Below are 20,327 nucleotides of genomic sequence, written 5' to 3'. Positions count from 1 at the left end.
CAGTCTGTCTAGATTTTTATTCTAGAAGCTCATGGCAGCCCTTTTTAACCAGAAAAAATATTTTATTCCCCATGTCACTGAAATAAATGTTATTCTTTAAGACAGAAATAAAGAGTATAGGAATGACTTAACTCTCCTCACATCACTTTCTGGTGCAGTGTGAAGACAGTCATGCTCAGCTTGGTGTTAGCTTGGTGGCTAACAGGATCTGGCTATTTGCTTCTAGACAGAAATATAGTTCACGTGGTTGAAGTTACAGAGCATACTAAGAAGGATAAAATATTATAATTTGTTCTGTGAAGCAACATCCATGACCTAATTCAATAACTTTTCCAAATTTTCTTTATTTTGGACTTTTTTCAGAACAAAGAAAGCCATATTTTTCTGTATCTGAGTATCTGAACTGCTCTTTGTCATTCAGTTTTAAATTTGTAACTCTACATAATATGTTCTTAACTGAGATAGGAAAAAGATAGCTAAATATGTTTATGTTAAGTTTTGTTGACTATTCCCTGAAATAGGATATTCAGACCTCGCTGAAATTAATAATTTCTATAGTCTGTGACTCAAGCTCAGAGAAATGAGTTTTCATTATACTAGACAGGTTTATATGTGTTTTTAGAATAAGCAGCTGAAAATAAATGCACAATACTTACTCATGAGCAGAGATTGGAGTAAGTTTAGCAAGAGCAAATTTGAGTGTATCATATGAAAGAAAGGGACGTGATAAAATTAAACAGCAAATTTAATATGAAAAAAGAAGATTTCTCCTAACCCAGAGTATAATCAACATGTGGAGAAAATTTTTCATGGAAGGTCATCTAGGATGTTAGATTTAACAAATGAATGGATAGTTTTACAACCATTATTAAAATTTGTTGCTATGCAAGCTTGGACAATGATATGAATAATCACATTTCAGGCTTCAGGGTTTAAGCTAATTGCTCATGAGGGTTAGCGACTAATCCATCTTCTCATTTCATAGTACTCCAAATTTATTTAAGTGCTCTCTGAAAGAGAACAATTGATTTATTTCAAAATATAATGTAGTGGTCACTAAGTCACAGAAACAATACAAAAGAAAGCCACCCCAGCAGTCCACATGCTTTGTTTTGGTTTTCAATTACACACATCCTAATCAAAAGATTGCAGGTTAGGAGCTTATTGCATCGACGAATGACTTTATTGAATTACATACAGATCTATTTTGTGTCATGGAGACTGAACAATACCTTATTAGATCTTATCTTCTTGTCTGATAATTATTTTAATCCACAGTTACTGTTATCTTCTCTTCCAGAAGACAAATAGCAAAAGAGATACTTTTAAATTAGGAAAGATAGAGTTACCAGAACTTAGAAATGGTTTGGAAATGTTCACTATATTGTTTAAAAAAACAGCTGAGTCAAGTATTTCCATGTTCCTTATAAAGCTATGATCAGGATATGACCTATTAAAAGTATAAGTTATTAAATCTGCAAAATGCAACAAAACAGATAATATGAAATAATTTATTATAAATGAAATAATTTTATAGAAAATATGGATAGTATAAAAGTTCTAAATTATTAAAGAAGGGAGTGTGAATTTTTACACAGATGACGATAGAAGAAGGGAGAATTCTTTTAAACTGAAAGAGCAGAGAGTTAGATTAGAAATGTGGATCACTTCATGACTATAAGAGAAATGAGTTACAGAGAAGAACTGGATGCCCATCCCTGCAAAAGTTCAAGGCCAGGCTGTATGGGGCTTTGTGGAACCTGGTCTTATTCATCGACCTAACACTATTCATAAAATATGGAATTTTATTTTTAATATTACAACACAGAATCACTGTAAAATTGGTGCAATGAATTTTAAAAAAAATTGGCTTATCCCTCTAATGTATATAGATTTTGTCAGCTTGGCTAGGCTTTCACTTTTCAATCTTTTGCAGTAAATACAGGTGGAAAATTCTTTCTTCAGAATGCCATTTACTGTGAGGTGTGTCTGAAGCAGATTTTTCACAATGGCTTGAAAATGAGAAAATATTTACATGCTATCAAAATTACTTTTTTGCTATATTCTTCCACAGGGTTAATATGGGCAAACTCATCCGTCATCTCATAAGTGAAGGACACAGTCTTCAGAGTATTAGAGGAGCTTCAAAGGATGCAGGGTTAATTTGGCAGAGAAGATAAAAAAATACGTTGGGAAAATCTGTAATGTGACATTGGTCTGGAAAGAAATCAGTTTAAACTGTTTCCATTCCTTGAATAAAATTTGTCTGTCATATTCCAGCTTTTCTTGTCTAGAAGCATTAGATTGAGTTATAGTTTATAAACATAAAGCTATGTTACAATACCCACTACTGAGCTTTCTTCAAACCCCAAGTGCAACTTTTCTTGTAAGGTCTTACCACATTACAACAACAAACTGTACAGCATAATCAAGAACAGAAGTGCCAGGAATCAATGTTGAGTCAAATATAGTCTAGTATAGGACAAATAAACTCTATAATGATAGGATACAAGGTGGGATGATGCGGATGTTCCTATACTGAGAAGAGTATAATATCGGACTTCAGTGTAGTCTTTCCCTTTAACTGCAGACAGACTGTTCCCTCTCAAAATGCCCATTTGAAATCTCTGTCAAAAGGATATGCATCCTCTTTGGATTTTATGGCTTGTTATTGATGGTCCTTTAGACATAACAATTTCAGAACAATACACAGCTTCAAAAACCTTGTTTGGTTATTTTTCGTGTTTAATTATGTGCATGCAATAATTCAGAAAATTATTTGCTGCACCAGTTTAGAACAATGCGTTTTTTCTGAGTTATGTAATTTTGAAAAAAAAAAATTATTACTAAGATTTTCAAACTGCTTGAACATCTCATGTAATTTAGCCAGAACTACAAGATTTCATGTTTATAAAAATCATTGGAAAAGTAATGCAAAATGTCCGCAACTGCTCAGTTTTTATTTACATATGCTACTAGCTGAATCATGTATATCCTCAGAGATGACAAAAAAGGATTTCACTATACATCTGAAATGTTTATAAAAGAAGTGACAATTCATCCAAATAGTAATTGGTCTTGGTGCACCACAGGACAATTAGGAGATTTAACTACATCAAGATCTTCTGCAGATGTGTATTAAATCATCACTAGTAAAGGACATGGATCCTAGATTAAATATCTTTTAGATTGATATTTTTCTTTAACATCCACTCCTTACAGAAAAATGAAAAAGAAAATGGTGCCAGATTTCTGCCAAATAATTTACTTTGGCTGCAATTCCCAGTGAAATGTTCCTACCTCTTTCCTTCCCCTTGGCTTTTCATTCTTATTCTGGACTGTATTTTGCCACCACTTACACACTACTGCAGCATTTCATGGAGTTTTAGTTCAAACGGAATAATTCTACTAAAAAAATAATCCTTTTCGTAGATTTGTTTTTAACCTGAATCGGTTCAGCATCTGGTTTATATTTGCAACAGATGTGTACGACCATTGAATGTTAATATAGAGATAACATAGAAAAACTGAGGAATGAACATTTTTCACTGTCAGAAATCACTATACCTTTAAACATACTGAGATTTTTTTTCCTGCTCCCATCAATATTAGAAAAGTAAACATAGGCTCTATATTGAAAACAGACTGACAATTTAACATGAACAGTTGGAAGAATTCATAACCCTTAGGAAGACAACTAACCTAACCATGTAGTAGATGGAGTTAATTCAAAATTAATGGAATATATTAGTGCCAGTATACTGGGTAAACAAATCAAGGAAACCAATAAAAAATGCTGAGCATGGGATATGAACGATCTCAGTACCTAATTTAAAGCTTCTCTTCATATAGCATAAAAACCACTGTATCCTTTTTGTTAAGTTCCTAAGCTCATTCTTTTAAGAACAGAACAGAACAGGGAGTCAGTTCTTTCTCTTCACAGGAAATTTCTAAATAAAATACGATGTTCCTCATAATTTGGTGTTTAATTATTTTCTCGTGTTGTGGGTTTACTTCCTCAGATTTGAGCAACTCAAGTGCACATCTCCCATGAAAATATCATCCACCGTAGAATGTGATTTATAATGGAAATTTAATCTCTGTATTTAGCATAGGTTGAAAAAATATAGCATTGTAATGAGGATTCACATCCTAGGTGTGCACATGAAGCAATAAATGTTCAGGCTGTTGTTTTTGTTGTTGTTGATGTTATTAAATGTGTTATATATTACCATCTGTATTTTTTAAATGGTGATGGTTACACAAAGGTGGTCAGTATAAACATTGCTGAAGCAATCAATGAAAGACAGCACAATGCAGAAGACTGGGCCAAATATTCAACTAATATAAACCCCAGTATAGTAGCTATATTGGCCAGCTCAGGATCTGCCTCAAGATATATTTCTATCATATATTCTTGTTTTATTTAATAAAAAAAGGGTAAAGAGAGTGTTAGGCTGTATGCAAAAAAAAAAAGAGAAAATATTAAATATGAAGTTTGTCTGCATTTGTAATGGAGTTTCCAGAGAAATTATTTTTAAGATCCAAATATTATTTTTGAGTTCTCAAACATGATCTGACAACATGAAAACATGTATACATATTTATAGACAATCATTTAGTAATTATTTTACAAGGACATTTTGTACATGCTTTTCAGTGCTATATAGTGGCAATCTTCCCTGATTTGGTGCTAGTCACTTACTAACTTTGAAGATCATTCAAAGACAGCAAACTTTTAATATAGACCAAATGTGAAGTAAAATGTACATCTCCAAGCCCAGTAATATACTGAACACTTAAAAGATGGAATTTTCCAAGGTGCAGTAAGTACAGGAAAATCTTATCATGATGTGGACCATTTAAATCCTAGAGTATTTTGCTAAGTTAGATAAAATAAAGACCTTTGCCCGGACAAACTCCATTAACAGAAATCCAGGGTATGAGCTCTATCCAATTAACTGTGGATTTCATCTTGAATTTTGTCAGGAATGATAGACTTTAATCCTGTTTCCATGTTTTCTTATAAGTGTTCCTTCAGATATAGGCATGTGCCATCATCTGCATGTGTCAGCAGATGATAAAATCTATGGATCATACTGGAAAATACTAGCTGACCATAGCAACAGTTACAATTTGCCTTTCCTTTCATGGATAAGACAGATTCTAATGCATTTTATTGAGACAATGCTTCTAATGGATTGACTGAAGGAGATAACCTGGAAAAATGATACTGATCCATGCCGTCATTTTTATTAGAATGCTGGAAGTTCTTTCTCAGAGTTCTTTAAAGATTCTGTATAAATTTAATTTGAAAAGTTCCCAGATATAAATAGGTACGGAGAGGCATCTGCCCTTTTCTGAAATTAACTTCTATGCATTACTGTAAATAGCATTCTATTTCTTCTGCCACTGTACCCAACAATGTAACAGGCATGGCCTGGAACACACTCAAGGCTACGAAGACAGTAATAAGATTCTTTCTCAGACCTTTTTTTTAATTATTGTGCTGTAGAAAAAGTAATAAGTGCTTTGCCTGACTGCTTAGATACAGCAAAAACATATCCTTCCATTGTTATCTCTACTAAATCTATTAGATGGAATCAAATGTTCTTCCTATTTCCAGAGCCCTTGTCTGTCTGATAGAGCCTTAATAAGGTTATTAAAAACAATAATAATCTCCCAGTGTAAATGATTCTCAAATGTACCATTAGCTCATGACTAGTGTTAGCGGTCTTCAGTTATACCTTTTCTGTAACTTTTTGTTTCTCTCAGATATGAGATTTCACTGCAGAGTGTTGCAGCTACAGTGTGTTACTCATGGAGAAGAATGTTCTGTTTATCTTACACAACAGCAGGAAATCCCCATTCAATTTTCTGTCCAAATTTTTGAAAGTGATTTGAAAAGAGCTGTAACAAAGTATTCCTCAGGGTTCTCAAACTAAAGGGCTCATTCTTGCTCTATTTCCATATTAATTGCTTAGCTATTACAAATAACAGTTCTAATTGGCTTTTGAAGACTTTTTGAACTTTGGTAATTAAGTCCATAAGGTACATTTAAAATTGTTGGCTCTTACTCGCTGTCGTCTCCTTGTCTGCCCACACATTGGGTAATTAATGCAGACTCTCCTTGCAGTCCATCTCTTGATTTCCAGTTCACTATTTGTAATGTGTATGTCTTTCTTACACAGAAGTATATGCACAGGCATATGAACAAAGCAAAATCCAGGGGGAGGGGGGGGGTTGAATTTGGGAATAAATTAATTATCTATTAAATGTAAAAACAAAGCGTTAAAAAAAACCATTCTTCTTCTGAAACAAGTCCTTTTCTTTTGTAACCAAATTACTGCCCATTTTCTGGTTCTTAGCAAGTTAGTTTTGACTCTGGAAAAAGTTTGCACTGAAGCTTCAAGCTGTACAAGTCTTACCTATGAGAAGTTTGACCTACTAACAGAAAAACAATACTGGTTTTGCCAAATTCTCTATATCCCCTTAATCTGTTCAATCCAGTTCAAACTACCATGATGCAACTGCTCTCGTCTGATCTTGGAAGGTAAGCATCTTTGGAAACCACATGAACAAATCTCATGCAATATGAACATAAAAAAGGGTATCACACCCTACCAGGTGGTGAACACTAAGATGCGTGAACAAGCACCCATCAGGTTTTATTGATTTGTCACTGACACCAAGAAATTCAGGCATCAGTAAGAGGTGGTGAAGGACTGTTCTACAGTGTCTCATAAAAGCCACACAAGCAGCATTCTTTTGGTGTCAGGTTCAGCAGATTGTTAAGCAGCAAGGTTTTCATTAATAGTTGAGGCTATAGCTATCTGGGACATGATTCACACCCTGTACAGACATCTATCCTATGAAAGTTGTTTCTGGGTATATGAGGTCTAGAAAATGGGGCTGGAAAACATGAATAAAGATTGATTCAGTAAATAATAAGGGTCTATTCTGTCTGTAGTAGTTACCTAAATATAAATCATGTGGAATTTACTCTCATTTCCTCTGATGTTTTTCAATCACATTAATAAAAAACATTTTCGATAAAGGGGTTAAGCCACTCTTCATATTTTTCAACCCTATCATTCTCTTTATTCAGTTAAAAAAATAATGTGCAAAGCAGTATACTTAGGCTTGAGGAGAAACCTACTTGGAAATACCTAAAACTAGGAAACTTCAAGGTTTTTTGTATGGTTATTTTACAAATGTACACTCCCTTCCAATTCTATATAAATGAGTGTTCTGTCTTTGTATATATAGACACTTAGAGGAATAATAGTAGGTAAACACATGATCATGCCAGGATAAAATCTAAAGCAAATTAAATTGCAGATGTCTAAATAAATCCTTGAAAAATGGGATCTCTAATGAAAACAGTTCATTATAAAAATATAATAGTGTCAAAGGAGGTACCCTGTGAGAGTCTACAATTTGAGATGACACTCTCAGCTGAAAAAAGCCTAAAGCCTTTTTCCATAATTTAAATGGAAAAGGAGGAAATACCAGAAAGTAAATGAGATTTCAGATTGTTGAAAGTTCAACTATCTTTGCAAAAACATTAAAAATATATATTTCCTTCTCTTTTTCCTACATTCATATTTTCAGGAAAGGGGTAACTGCAAGCTCATTCCCAGACAGACACCATACCAGCATCCTGCTGTTATGGGCTGGAAAAGTGACTATCCTCGAAAGTTTAGCTAGATAACTCACAAAACGGGGAGCAAAGCAGAACGCCATCTTCAGTGGTCAATGAGAAGGTGTTTGGATACTTACCCATCTTGCCTGCTTACTTTAATATCTTCTGGTGCATTTGAACAAAATCAAAGACTGTCATCTTCAGTTTCAGATGTTTTTACAAAGAAGCTGTCATTAACATAAGTTAATTATGGTTTTATATGAGTCCCTGACAATTAGGCTAAGAGTGTGAGAAGTTCTTGATTCCACTGACAGGTAACACAATCCTCACTGATTTGAACAGTGACAGACTATCATGCCAGAAATCAGGCATCATTATCTTGTATTTTAAGCCTACTTTGTGACCAGACCAAGTAGCCTGAGGATGCAACTACAAGAAGAGGCAAACAATGAATCAGAATCATAAAGATAGCACAGAGGAAAAACCTAGAAGAATGTAGACCCTGTAGCTTGCCCATTAACAGAAATGGGTATCTATATTACTGCTAAAAGAAAGATCTTTCTGCATGGAGACTTACAGAAGTGAAAACCCAGCAGCACTGATCAGTTAGCTCTGTAACAAACTTTTATTTGACAAATTATCTCATTTATCTGTATTAAAGTTCATAAAATTAGGAATATTTTAGGCCTAGTAAAATGTAAGTATTTATCAGGAAACTAGGTGAAAAAAACGAACAAAAAAGTAAGTTTAGAATGGAAAAGTAAGTTCTTTTGAATGGAAAAGTAAAATCCTATCAAACTTAGTGCACATGCACACTTTTTCTACTGGTTTGTCCTTTTAAAAAGTTTCAGTTCCTCTGTGCATTTACATTATCTTTCCTGTATTCACAGAGTAAAATCACAAAAATAAAAATTTTAATGGCATGTAGGGATGTTTTCCTTCTTTGTTTTTATCAATGTATAAACCCTCAGATTTTCTTCAAAATAACAATCATATGAATAGAACAAAGTGACTACATTGCTATACTTTTATTTTGACCTTTTCTACAATCACATTACAATTAGTAATGTGATTTTTCCTCTAATAAATTTTGAAAATATTTATAAAAAATATTTTCAAATACTTAGATATTTTTTTATAAAAAATATCTAAGTATTATAAATAAGGAAAAACCCCAAAGCTAGGAGAATTTTCTTAAGAAAATTACCATGTCTATGCATATGAACCACATGTAAAGCAGATGATTTGTGCTGTCCCTTAGTTCTGTGGAGAGATGTCAGGCAATGTGTCTGAGAAGTAAAAGAAATTTGTCCAATAAAATCAAGACAAAATGCTGCTAATATAATTTGAAAATATATTAATTTTCTATTTCCTATCCAGTTAGATTCCAATATATATTCATAACAGCAGAATACACTAACCTATCTTAATGTCTGAATGAATAAATTTCTAAGAATAATTTCTCTTTTGCGGGGTTATAGTAACTGTATAAGGCCAAGGGAGAACCTGTTCTTTCTGTTAACTTCAGCTTTAGCTCATTCTTTGCTTCTAACAATAACTAGGCAAAATATAATATAAAAGGGACCAGAAAACATGTATCTTTTAAAAAGTAGAGGAAGAAATTTTATAGAGGCTCAGAGTTCTCGTTAACATAATAATTTTGGAGCTGGCCAGCAACTATTGTACTCAGAGACAGGTAAATGGTGTTTCCTGCAAAAATTCACTTACATACTCAAGCAGGCATACATATGTCTGTCTGTCTATCTACCTTCCTACCTGCCCAAAACCACTCAGAAATCATATCTGAGGTTCTATCTGAAAAAGTTTTATGTTCTCTTAACAAGCTGCTGTTGGGTCCAGCAGTCTTGAAGAGTATCTTTAGCACCTGGGCATCTGCAAGGTGTAAAAAAAAATAATTGCACAGGCCTGTGTCATCTCTTTTCACTTCATGGTCACCCATTCCCATGGCTTGCAGCACTTTTTTAAAAAAATGGCATTCCTAAGTCCTATTCTCTCCCCTCTTTTTATTGTCCTTGAACACCATTATGCAAATTTAGTTTAATCTGTATGGGCTTCCTTTTTGTTTGTCTGGGTTTGTGTGGGTTTTTAAAGCATGTTTAGTGTAAAATACAGTTGTGTGCGAAGACTAGGGAGTCTGGACTCAAATAATTTGACCCAGATATTTGACTAATGCTATTTGTGATAACCTTGGATATCTGACAGTTTTCAAGTGCCTCACACAAAAACATTTATCACCCATATGTGCAAGTCATATCTATCTAGACAGTTTTCTGTGACTCAGATACAGCACTTTCAGAGTACCTATTATCTCCCCTGGTCTAAAACAACCTAGCAAATAGCTCAACATTCATTATACCTTTGAGACACTTAAAATTACATAAAATCAATCTCAGCAATAATAAATGCAAGAGATTGATTTTAGAAAAGTAATATAAAGATTATTTTGGGAAAAAAGGAGAAATCAAGTTTGTCAAAAGTATCTCTGATCCTGAAAAATAAAAAGTGTCACCAGTATGACTGATATACCAGGTGAAAAAAATTAACCAGCATTATAGCTTATAGGCCTGATGAGATTTGTATTTCTTGTAATCATCTTATCAAATAAAGTTGTGTTAATTGCAATTAATTACTTCCATCAGTTAACTTCTATCCTGATACCAGAGGTAATGCCTATAAAACAAGTGCATAAATTCACTTTATTCAGCAGCTTCCTGACTAATGTAACTCATAGCATACTAAAACAAACAGCTTTATAATAATACCCCAGGCAGTAAGCACTAAGAACAGAAGACAGTCACACAGATCCTGCTGTTATGCTTGTTATAAGAAGAAAACCTCTGAAGAAAGAAAAGTAACCAAGTAAAGATGAAAAGCTGGCTAAATATTTTACTGTGATTAACAGTAGCTATTTTGTTATTGATAGATATGGTATATTTTACATTTTACAATGCAATAGTTAAATTTAGCACACTAAAACATACAGAGAAGTTAAAGGTTGGTCAATGAAACAAGCATCCTTTACAGACCACTTTTCCATGAAATTGAAATTTGTGATATTGTAGGAATAACTGGTTACAGGCAGTTGCCACAAAGTTCAATACCCTTCAAAGAATTACAACAGAAGTATAATCTATCAATTTTTTAATTTAAATACTTGTCATTGCAAGGCTGTTTTTCTTGGAGCATGAAATAAAGGACCATTAATTTTGCCCATACTAATATTATGATAAAGTAAAAGAATTTGTGGCAGTTGGCCACAAAACATCGCTTACTCATATATTGTTGCAAGCAGCAAAATTTTCTGAGTGAACAGGCATAGAAATAAGAGATCAAATAATTATTCAACCATAGATTAGAAGAAAAGAAAGAAGTATTATCTGAATTTGCCAACTTTTTCTTAAAACACTGGAAGAAAACAGAAACATATCTACTTAGTAAACATAATACTGTTTCTTAGTTATGTAAGACAGCACTTTCAAAAATGTCTTTATCCATGTATTTTTGAACTATAACCTGTAATTTGACTTCTGGCATATGTTCAATTTTATTTTTGTTGTAAGACACAATAATTCCTAAAAGACATATTCAAAATTAACCAGGAATATTGTTTTGAGATAAGCCTATAAATACATAAAGAAATTATTTCAACTATTATATTATATTATATTGAGAATACTTGATAGTATTCAAATTTATCAATTTTAATGGGATCTAAGGCTATTACTAAGGTTTTCAAAATAAAAGTTGAATTTGTGGTAACCCTAATATGGATCTATGGAGTTGAGAGTGCAGAAATTATATAAATTGCTGTGTTTGGTCTGAAGTATGAGGACAGTTTTCTGAAGGCTTTTAGGAGGATAATTTTGTTCATTTTTTTTTTTAAGGGTTAATATTGCTTTCCATATTTTCTATTTCTTACAAGATTTAATTGTAGTGTTTGAAATGGAAGTGAATTGAAATGGAAAGTGGAGAATTAAATGTTAAAAGCTGCCTAAGGGATATGGAGAGGCCCATAGGTAGCCAAGGTTGAAGAAAACATGAAATGTCTTAGTAGTTTAGGTACTTTTTAAAAGAAGTCTCACAGTGTGCTCACTTTGCAATCTCCATATATTTGTTATTCTCTTTACTGCAATTTTATGAAATCCAAAGTAAAAACAGTAAAAACTGTGGAAACTGCATTTGTAGGTCCCTCTATAATTGTGAGAATTGCAATATTAATCTTCGCTTTATAACAGGGTTTCATTAAGACAGCTAGAAGTAAACCATTTAAAATAAATTGCTTTCCATTTTTAATAGTTTCCAAAGTACCATAATCATTACAGTTATGATCCATAGCACATTTCCAATAACTGAATATATACATCCTGTCCTATCAGTGTGGTTTCAAGAGGTTTTTTAGGGAAAATTCTTTGGATCTAAAGTTTTAATATGGAGGCTGAAATTTTGGTTAAAAATAATTCTCTTTCCTTATTCAGCTTTGGGAATATAGATATCACAGACCCTGCTTCAGCAGGGAGGTTGGACCGGATGATCTGCTGTGGACTTTTCCAGCCTTACCCATTCTGTGATTCTGTCATTCTCAGTAAAAGGTTAGAATTAAAATTTAGATTTCCCCCTGACAGGAATTAGAGACTATTTAAAAGAATTTAAAATAATTAGTGCTCACTTGTTTACTCCTTCATAAAGTGAATAAATCAATTCATTTGCTTTAAAATTTGCAGCAGCAAATTTCATCTAGATTAATATTCTGAATGTAACACAGTGATGGGTTAGCCAGATGTCATTATATACCTACATTTGCAGCTGAGATGAACCACCTTCAACAGTGTTACACGAGTTCATCACCAGCCTGAAGTAAAAAACTTACAAGTCTTCACACTGACATTTTAAAAAATATTAAGCATGATGTTGAATTCATCATAATAAGCAATATGTTAAATTCGTCATAATTGTGACATATTTATTTCAGATTACAACCTAGCACAATCCTTTTATTAGCTAAAATCCACAAAAATCAGAAGACACTTGCAAATTCATTGTCCTGGAGACCCTTTTCCTTAATGTATTGCTGTTTCATTTTCCATGGAAAATATTACATTTCCTCATTCTTAATTAAGTAAAACTCCAATTCTTAATTAAGTAAAACACCAATATGACAAGAAGAATGTTGCTGACTGATGTAGTGATCTGGAGCACTTAGCATCTACGTAATCCCAAAGATCAAAATAACCTGCCAACAGTAAACAACTGAACATCAGCTATATCAGTCTCTGAATTTCTTTTCTTGCAAGATTAAGGGGAGTTGAAGCCCACAGGTCTCCACAAATGTTCTTTTGGTATTTAGAAGAATTCATAGAATGCTGGCACATGTCGTACCATGTATGGGCACTGATGTTGTCTCATCAATCTTGTTACAACCTTTTAACTACCAAAGCTGCAGTGTTGCTCCTAAGAACTGCTGGCATTGTAGGGCATTTTAAACACGAGGCAGAATGCTGAGCTAATTCACCTTCCATTAGTGGTGAAAGCTTTTCTAGCATAAGCAAGGAAGCTGTGAAGAAGCAGCAGTAAGCTGCCATGCATGTGTGAAGAATGGGACTGCATATTTCTGATGAAAGTTTAAAAGTATAAATTGTATAGATCTGAACTGTCTTGCAGCGTGTTTATGTTGCTGCCAGTAAAATTCTCAGAGGGAGAATATTCTGAGTCTTCACTGCACAAGGAATATTTGCTGTAAGCAGAGAACAAAATAAAAAATAAAAACATATGCAAAACTGTGCTATGAATAAATTGAATGAAAAAGAAACCACTTGGAATGACCTATTTTCTCCAACTGGACTCTTTCTACACTATTTCTGATTATTATGTAGATTTAACTTAGAGGTTTCATCATTACATTTGTATGTCTTTATTTCAGTTAAATATACGTGGTTTTCCTCTTAGTTCCTGGCAGTTTTCTTTCTTTAATAATGTCACCACATCAAGTGTGATCAGTTTAAATCTTCAAACATTTCTAGCATTTTCTGTTTAAGGCTGTAGATGTAGGTCATTGCAATCCCACTAGTGACTCATGACACAATTCCATCTGGCTCACTACGCAAATTCAAGGGGAGATAGGAAAAGAAGAGGATACATAAAATTCAGAGATGGAGTGTTTCTTTTCACAAGCAGAAACCCAGTTGTCACCAGTTGTCCCTAGTTCTCATACTTTAGCAGCTGTTTTCATAGCAGCAGTCAGTGATGAAATTCTAAGTAGCACCTGCTGCTGAAAAGACCATCCTCTTCCTGCTGATTAGAAGCTTCCTTTACCAATGGTTTTGGTAAACAACTGATTCACATATGTTGCTTATCCAAAATCTCTCATCCAACATAGTACCTTTTTTTTAAATATCCATTCACTCTTTTGTCTAAGTCACCATTTATTTTATGTAAATAGGGCAAAATTTGAAATGCCTATCTCATAATTCAGTCTGTCTTCCCAATTTAATTAAGGTGTTATCTGTTTGTGACATAAATTTGTACAATTCTTTAAAATGTTTATATCTGCATGAAAAAGGTCTAGTGGCATATTTATATCTTATCCTAGCTTTTATTACCAGAAAAAAATTGAAACAAACAAGTATCTTCTTATATAAAGCTGAGGCATTTTTCCTTTTGGGTGTCTTTACTATCTTGATAGCTGTAGTTGAGAATAGAGTTTAAAACAATAAAATGACCAACATGCAAAACAGTTTTTCTCTGTAGGAAATATTTAATGGTTCAAATAAACTACAGTATTGCCAGCAGAAAGGGCAGAGAGCAAGTTGCTCCAGGACATTGATAAGTTCTGTTGAGTGCTCTCACTAGATTCAATATTCTCTAGCAGGAGAGAGGTCTGAATTCACATGTCCCACACGTAAAGCACAAGTACTTAACAAGAAGTATGACTAAGCCTCTTCACTGTCTTCATCCAGTCTTTACACGTGGCTTCAAAAAGGACCAATACTCGCTATCCCATGCATTTATGTGCTCAGTCTTATTAGTGACTTTCTATAGTTTTTCCTATGTTCATACAGATAAAAAATGAATGCCAAATAAAATACATATGAATATGTTACTTTGTTTTGTTTTTTTTTTAAGGAATTACAAACAATGTATTCCCTCTTTTACATATTAGGCATGCTGTCTGGACCATATTCTACTATCTTGACTAAAAGCAGGAGATGAAATTATAAAATGTCAGTTGCTAGAAAAATCAAGCTGGGCTGACTCTGTAACTAAGCTGAATACAGTCTCTGCTTTTCAAAACCTGCAGCTGAATTGTACAATCAGTCTCTCAGTATCTGTGCTATTTTCTAGGCTGTCTATGTGCACATATAATACCTTGAACTCGTCAGCATGTTCTACAAATACAAAGGTAGATGTCTAAAGACAGCTATAAAGTTTCCATTGGAAATGTGACCTATTCTGTATAAAGCTACATTTGCAGAATGTATTCTTATATTTAATTTCCATTTTACTTCCCAGATAAATTTCCATTTCAGTCATCATATTCATCATATCCTTTAATCTTCTTTACCTAAGTCCAGTAAAAATAAGCAGATTTTTAATTAAGAAAGCTGCAAGAAACCCAATCATCTATAGCTGGAGAAAGAAAAGCAAATGACGGTTGTGTGGGTATAATAATGTGCTGTGATCAAGACTGAATCGTAGCTGAAACCTGAAGCTGATTGTCCCGCTGTGGGTTGAATGAAATGTGAAAAAATAATTTAATGCATGCAAAATCTTTACACAGATTCCTAAGTGAATTACAAAAACTAAGGTAGTTGCTTTAAAAATAAATTCTATTTCAGTGCTTCCACATGAGTATTAATCTGTATCCCTGGACAGTTTATCCTTCTATGGTGGAAAAAAAGTAAAGCAAAATATAGAATCCTTTTTATATCCAGAAATTTTTAGCAACTTATTTATTATTAGTTTCATTTCAAGAATACCTGATGGGAGACATGCCTGGGCAATGTAATGTTAGATGTGGTAAAGAAAATTAGTAAAAAGCTCCTTCCCAAAGGTCTCCTTCCTTAAAATTAAAACAAAGAAAAGAGAAGGAGGGCTGATAGAATACAGAAGCAATTTTTCTGCTTTTTCTGGTTTGTCCTGTTTTGGTTTATTTCTTTTTAAGTATGATTATACCATATTGTTCATGTAGCAAAGTATTTGTTTATCTATTTGTTTACCCTCAGGAGGATCCTGAGGAGTATATCTCTGGGAAGAAACAAATACAGCTCTATAATTATAGAGTTAAAAATTCAGCAAATAAGTCTTTACAAAACAGACAGTTTTGACCCATTCTACATTGACATCACTCAGTGTTTCACATTAACTTTAGCAAGACTAAGACACTTTTGAACTGTCATCCAGATAGGCTCATTCAGAGGTATGATCCCAGAATGTCTGAAATGCACATGGTTTCCCTCCCTGATGGAATGCTGTCACGGAAAGCCTTGTGAGAATGTTGTCTTTGGATCTAAACATGGAGCGTTGCTCAGAAACTCCACCGAATATGTAAGTATCTCATTCACTTATGAATGCATTGTTCACTTCAAAGAGAAATCTTGAGTTTAAAGTTTTGCTTTAAGAGCTGTGTTTACACTGAACCGTATGCTGTGTCTGAACAAATTGTCACATCCAATGTTTAAAAGCAGAAACAGCATATGGAAATATTGGAGGTATTGATGTTGCCCAATGTTTTAACTTTGTTTTTATGTTCAGGAATGTTAATTGGACCCACACAAATGCTCTCACATGAAGCATCCTGGATTTTTCCTCTCTTTAATTTCTATAATTTATTGAGCTTTTTTGTAGCTTATGTTGCTGGTTTACATTTCACAAACCAAAAGTAGTGCAATGCAAAACCTAATGAACTGATAGAAGCAAGAACTAGTAGACTGTCTACAATCTAGTAGATTCTGACCTCTAGAACAAAAACTACAAGTGTCATCTGAGAAATCTGTATAGATGTTTCTTCCACTAGAGGCATTTTCATTCAGTGTCTCTGCACAACAGCAAACAATACAGTTGCTACAACATTTCTAGCCCCACATGAAAATCTTACCACTATAAATCCAATAGATTGGTTTATTTAAAGAAGCCTTATGAAGCTTATACTCTTTATATAGCCTGCACTTGAGGTATTTGCCTCAAAAGAGATGAACAAGGGTCAAAATCTAGTTCAGAACACATGGTTCTGAAATCTTTCTAGGCCTTCCCCACAAACTTAATGTCTTAAGATCTTGTATATTAGGAAATTAATGTAATGTTTAAAAATTCATTTATTTCTAAGTTGTTAGTTATTCTACTATCACTTCAAAGAAAAAAAAAAACAAGCAAAATTGGGTAAGGATAGTATCTCTAAAATGTTTTTGAACAATTCATGGTAACGGGAAGGAGATATGATTTAATTAAAACTCATTAAACCTCTTAGTAAGGATAACATTAAAATCTCCTTTTATTCTCTTTATGTAACCTTCCTAGTAGCTTGAAGAGTAAATTAGTTCCTTGTGTCTTGTAAATATTCTTTCAAACGTATCTTGCCTAAGAAAAGATCATTCTCTTCATTTGAGACGCTGTAAAATGCAGTACTTTTCAGACAGGCTGAAGTTACCTTTGCCTTTAAATATTGTTCTGCTAAATTTCAATCTGGAAAGAGATCACTAAAAATCTGAAAGACTGTTGGGACTGAAGTACAACATAATTCTTGATTGCATGAAATACAGATGAAATTATAGATACTCAAAAACCAAAATAAAACATGTAAAATTTTGTCAGTGGGAGATGTGTTTTTTCATTGGACCAACACAGCTTTTCCAGCAGCATCAGCCTCCTTGACAAGGGGAAAAAGCATAATTCCAAGGGCATTACAAATGGACCCCAGATGATCTGTTCAGCAACAAAATCCATTTGCTTTCAGCATTGGGGAGAGAAACTTCCTGCTGTTCTTTCTTGCCTAATACAACCTGCTGGTTCCAGGATTAAATCAAAACACTTATGCCTTTATCTTTTTTAGGAGCACATTTTATCAAGTGGGTATCCTAAGAATAACTGTAAAGCTGTATATTAAGAAATACAGGAAATCCAGACTTCCTCTCAGGTTAGACTCAAGGTTTTAGAAGTTTTCCTTACTCTAGACAGAGGAAATTTCCAAAGGGTTAATACAGGCACCTAGGAGAGATATCACCTTTGTACAGAAAACCACAGGTCTACTCTTCCTGAAATTGTTTCTGAATTTTTCTCTGTTTCCAGCAGTTTTTTCCCCACTCATGAAGCCCTGAATACAATACTAGCAATTGGAAGGCTTGGATTTTATACAAAAAATATGGAGGTGACGTAAAGTTACCATAATAAGATTTTGTTCAGAAATATGTTCACCCCTTCTCTTCTGATCTTCCAGGTTAAATGGCTCTAGTGGTAAAATGGAAAAAAAATTACACAAGAAGCTCAAAGTAAGACAACAAGAATATAATCCACCTTGCATTTAAGCACATTGTGTGAAACTTTTTCTGATTATCAAGGTTAGGTTTAGGGAAAAGAAGACTCTGTTCTCTGGTACATCTTATTCCTGTAAAATATAGAGTGCCGACTTCACAGGAGCTGCATTTGCTGAACATTTTCAGGAACTGAGTCCTTAAGTTCATTGACAGCAGAAGAAAGAGGTGATTTTAAGCCAAACAGTTTGTAAATCTGTGTTGTGGAGCACTTTGTCAGCAATAGTGGGCTAGTACAGCTGGGAAGGCCACAGGGCAAAGCTGCATCACTTCAGAACTTATAAATTCTGTTTTTCTGGGGCACTAAATACATGAATAGAAGTACTGCAAGGGAAAAGGAATTGCTTTGCAATTAGATGACAAACCTTATTCAAGAATATAGAAAACAGTCATCCTGTCTTTCAGTGTCTCCTCTGGAATGTTTTTAACAGAGCTGGTCTGTAAGAAATTCCTTAAGGGAAAGTCTTTGCAGCACATGTTCCCAAGAGAGGAAGAGGGACTGTGGAACTATTCAAATACTTCTGAAATTGTTTAGGGTCTGTATATCCTCTATTTAAAGGCACAAAGCTCAAATGTTCTTTCTTATTTCCATGTTAAATTTAATTTTAAGTTTTCTGGGCAGACAGTATAACCTTGAGTACTATTAAGCACATGTGAGAACATCTAAGATCTGCCTTATTATTTCTAAGGAAAAGACAATATGAGACTTTGCTAAAATATAGGAAATCATAAATTAAAATGCAAACAAAGAGCTTCTAGTTAATGCAAGTAGATTATAAATCTCCTATATAACCAATATCTCTTTATTTTTCCTGTGGTGGGACATGACACCAATAACAAATGGCTTAGCATGTAACACATTTAAGATACTACAATCTTAATATATAATACAATTGTCTTGAAGATATTACCATGACAGAATAAAAAAAAAAGAAAAAAAAACACCCAGAAGTGTCATTGTTTGTAATTTTGGGAATATGAAAGATATTGCTTCAAATGACTTCACAGCATTAAATTTTCTTACATTAGCTGTGATGGCTTATAAAATATGAGAATTTGACATGTAAATTTAATCTCAGAGAGTGCCTGCAATATGCTGTAAAGCCACAGATCTTCAGGTAAATGGTCTGAAATTCTGGCTAGCTAGACTGGAAATTTCTAGCATGGTTATGTTTCTTCCATTTACTCCATATAGTAATGTAAAGTAAACATCCCAGAATGGGATGCAATTAACACCTGCTGTGGTCTCTCAAATTTCATAAACTAAACAGAGTTGAGCCAAGACAGTTCTTGGAAGACATAGGTGCTTTCTTATATATGGCTCATGAGGAAGTGAGCTGTTATATTTGACGCTCCACTGTCCTTTCTTTCCATATTTATGAACAAGGGAATTGTGTTCTTATCTTCCTAAATGCATTAACAAAAATGTCAAGTCTGTTTGCCCTAAAATTAAATAAATAAATAAATAAATACTAATATTTTTACTTAAATTTTAAATTAGAAAATTATGAAAAATTGCTGAGAACTACAAGCAAAGGGTTTGGAAAAAAATGTTGCTTGGGACATCATGTCTTTCAGGGACTACTAAAAAGAATGAAATAGTTATTTTATAACCTTACAGCTATTAAAATTTTATCATGTGAAAATGACTTTATAATAGAAATCATTTTGCCATCAGGAATGCCATCCCACAAGCAACCGGGAATTCTTCGTAAAACTGTAAATTATAAGAAAAATGGTTTCATGAATCTGCGTTATTTTTCAATGGCTGTGTTTCTTGCTATCTCACAAGTTGAACTTGCAGTTACTTGGAAGATATTTTGCTTTTCCAAGAAACTCAATTACAGACTGATTCAAAGATATCTGGGTCTAATTGCAGAAATTCTTTGCACCTGCTGTCTCCTTCTATTGCACTGTATCAGACTTAAAGCATTTACTTGAAGGAAATTTGCTAGAAAGGATGATTGCTGCTGAGTAAGCTATCTGTTTGGTATGGATTCACAATTCTTGCTCACACAGTGAAACTATTTGAATTGAAGTAATCAAAGGAAGTGCATTTTTCCTTCATAGTTTGTTATTTTGCCTGGAGACTGATCATTTCCCAACCATTTGTGCTTTCAAATACTGTGGGCATTTTTTTG

This window comes from Lonchura striata, chromosome 5 (genome assembly GCF_046129695.1).
Source record: "Lonchura striata isolate bLonStr1 chromosome 5, bLonStr1.mat, whole genome shotgun sequence".
NCBI classification, from domain to species: Eukaryota; Metazoa; Chordata; class Aves; order Passeriformes; family Estrildidae; genus Lonchura; species Lonchura striata.
This window is presented reverse-complemented; position numbering follows the sequence as displayed.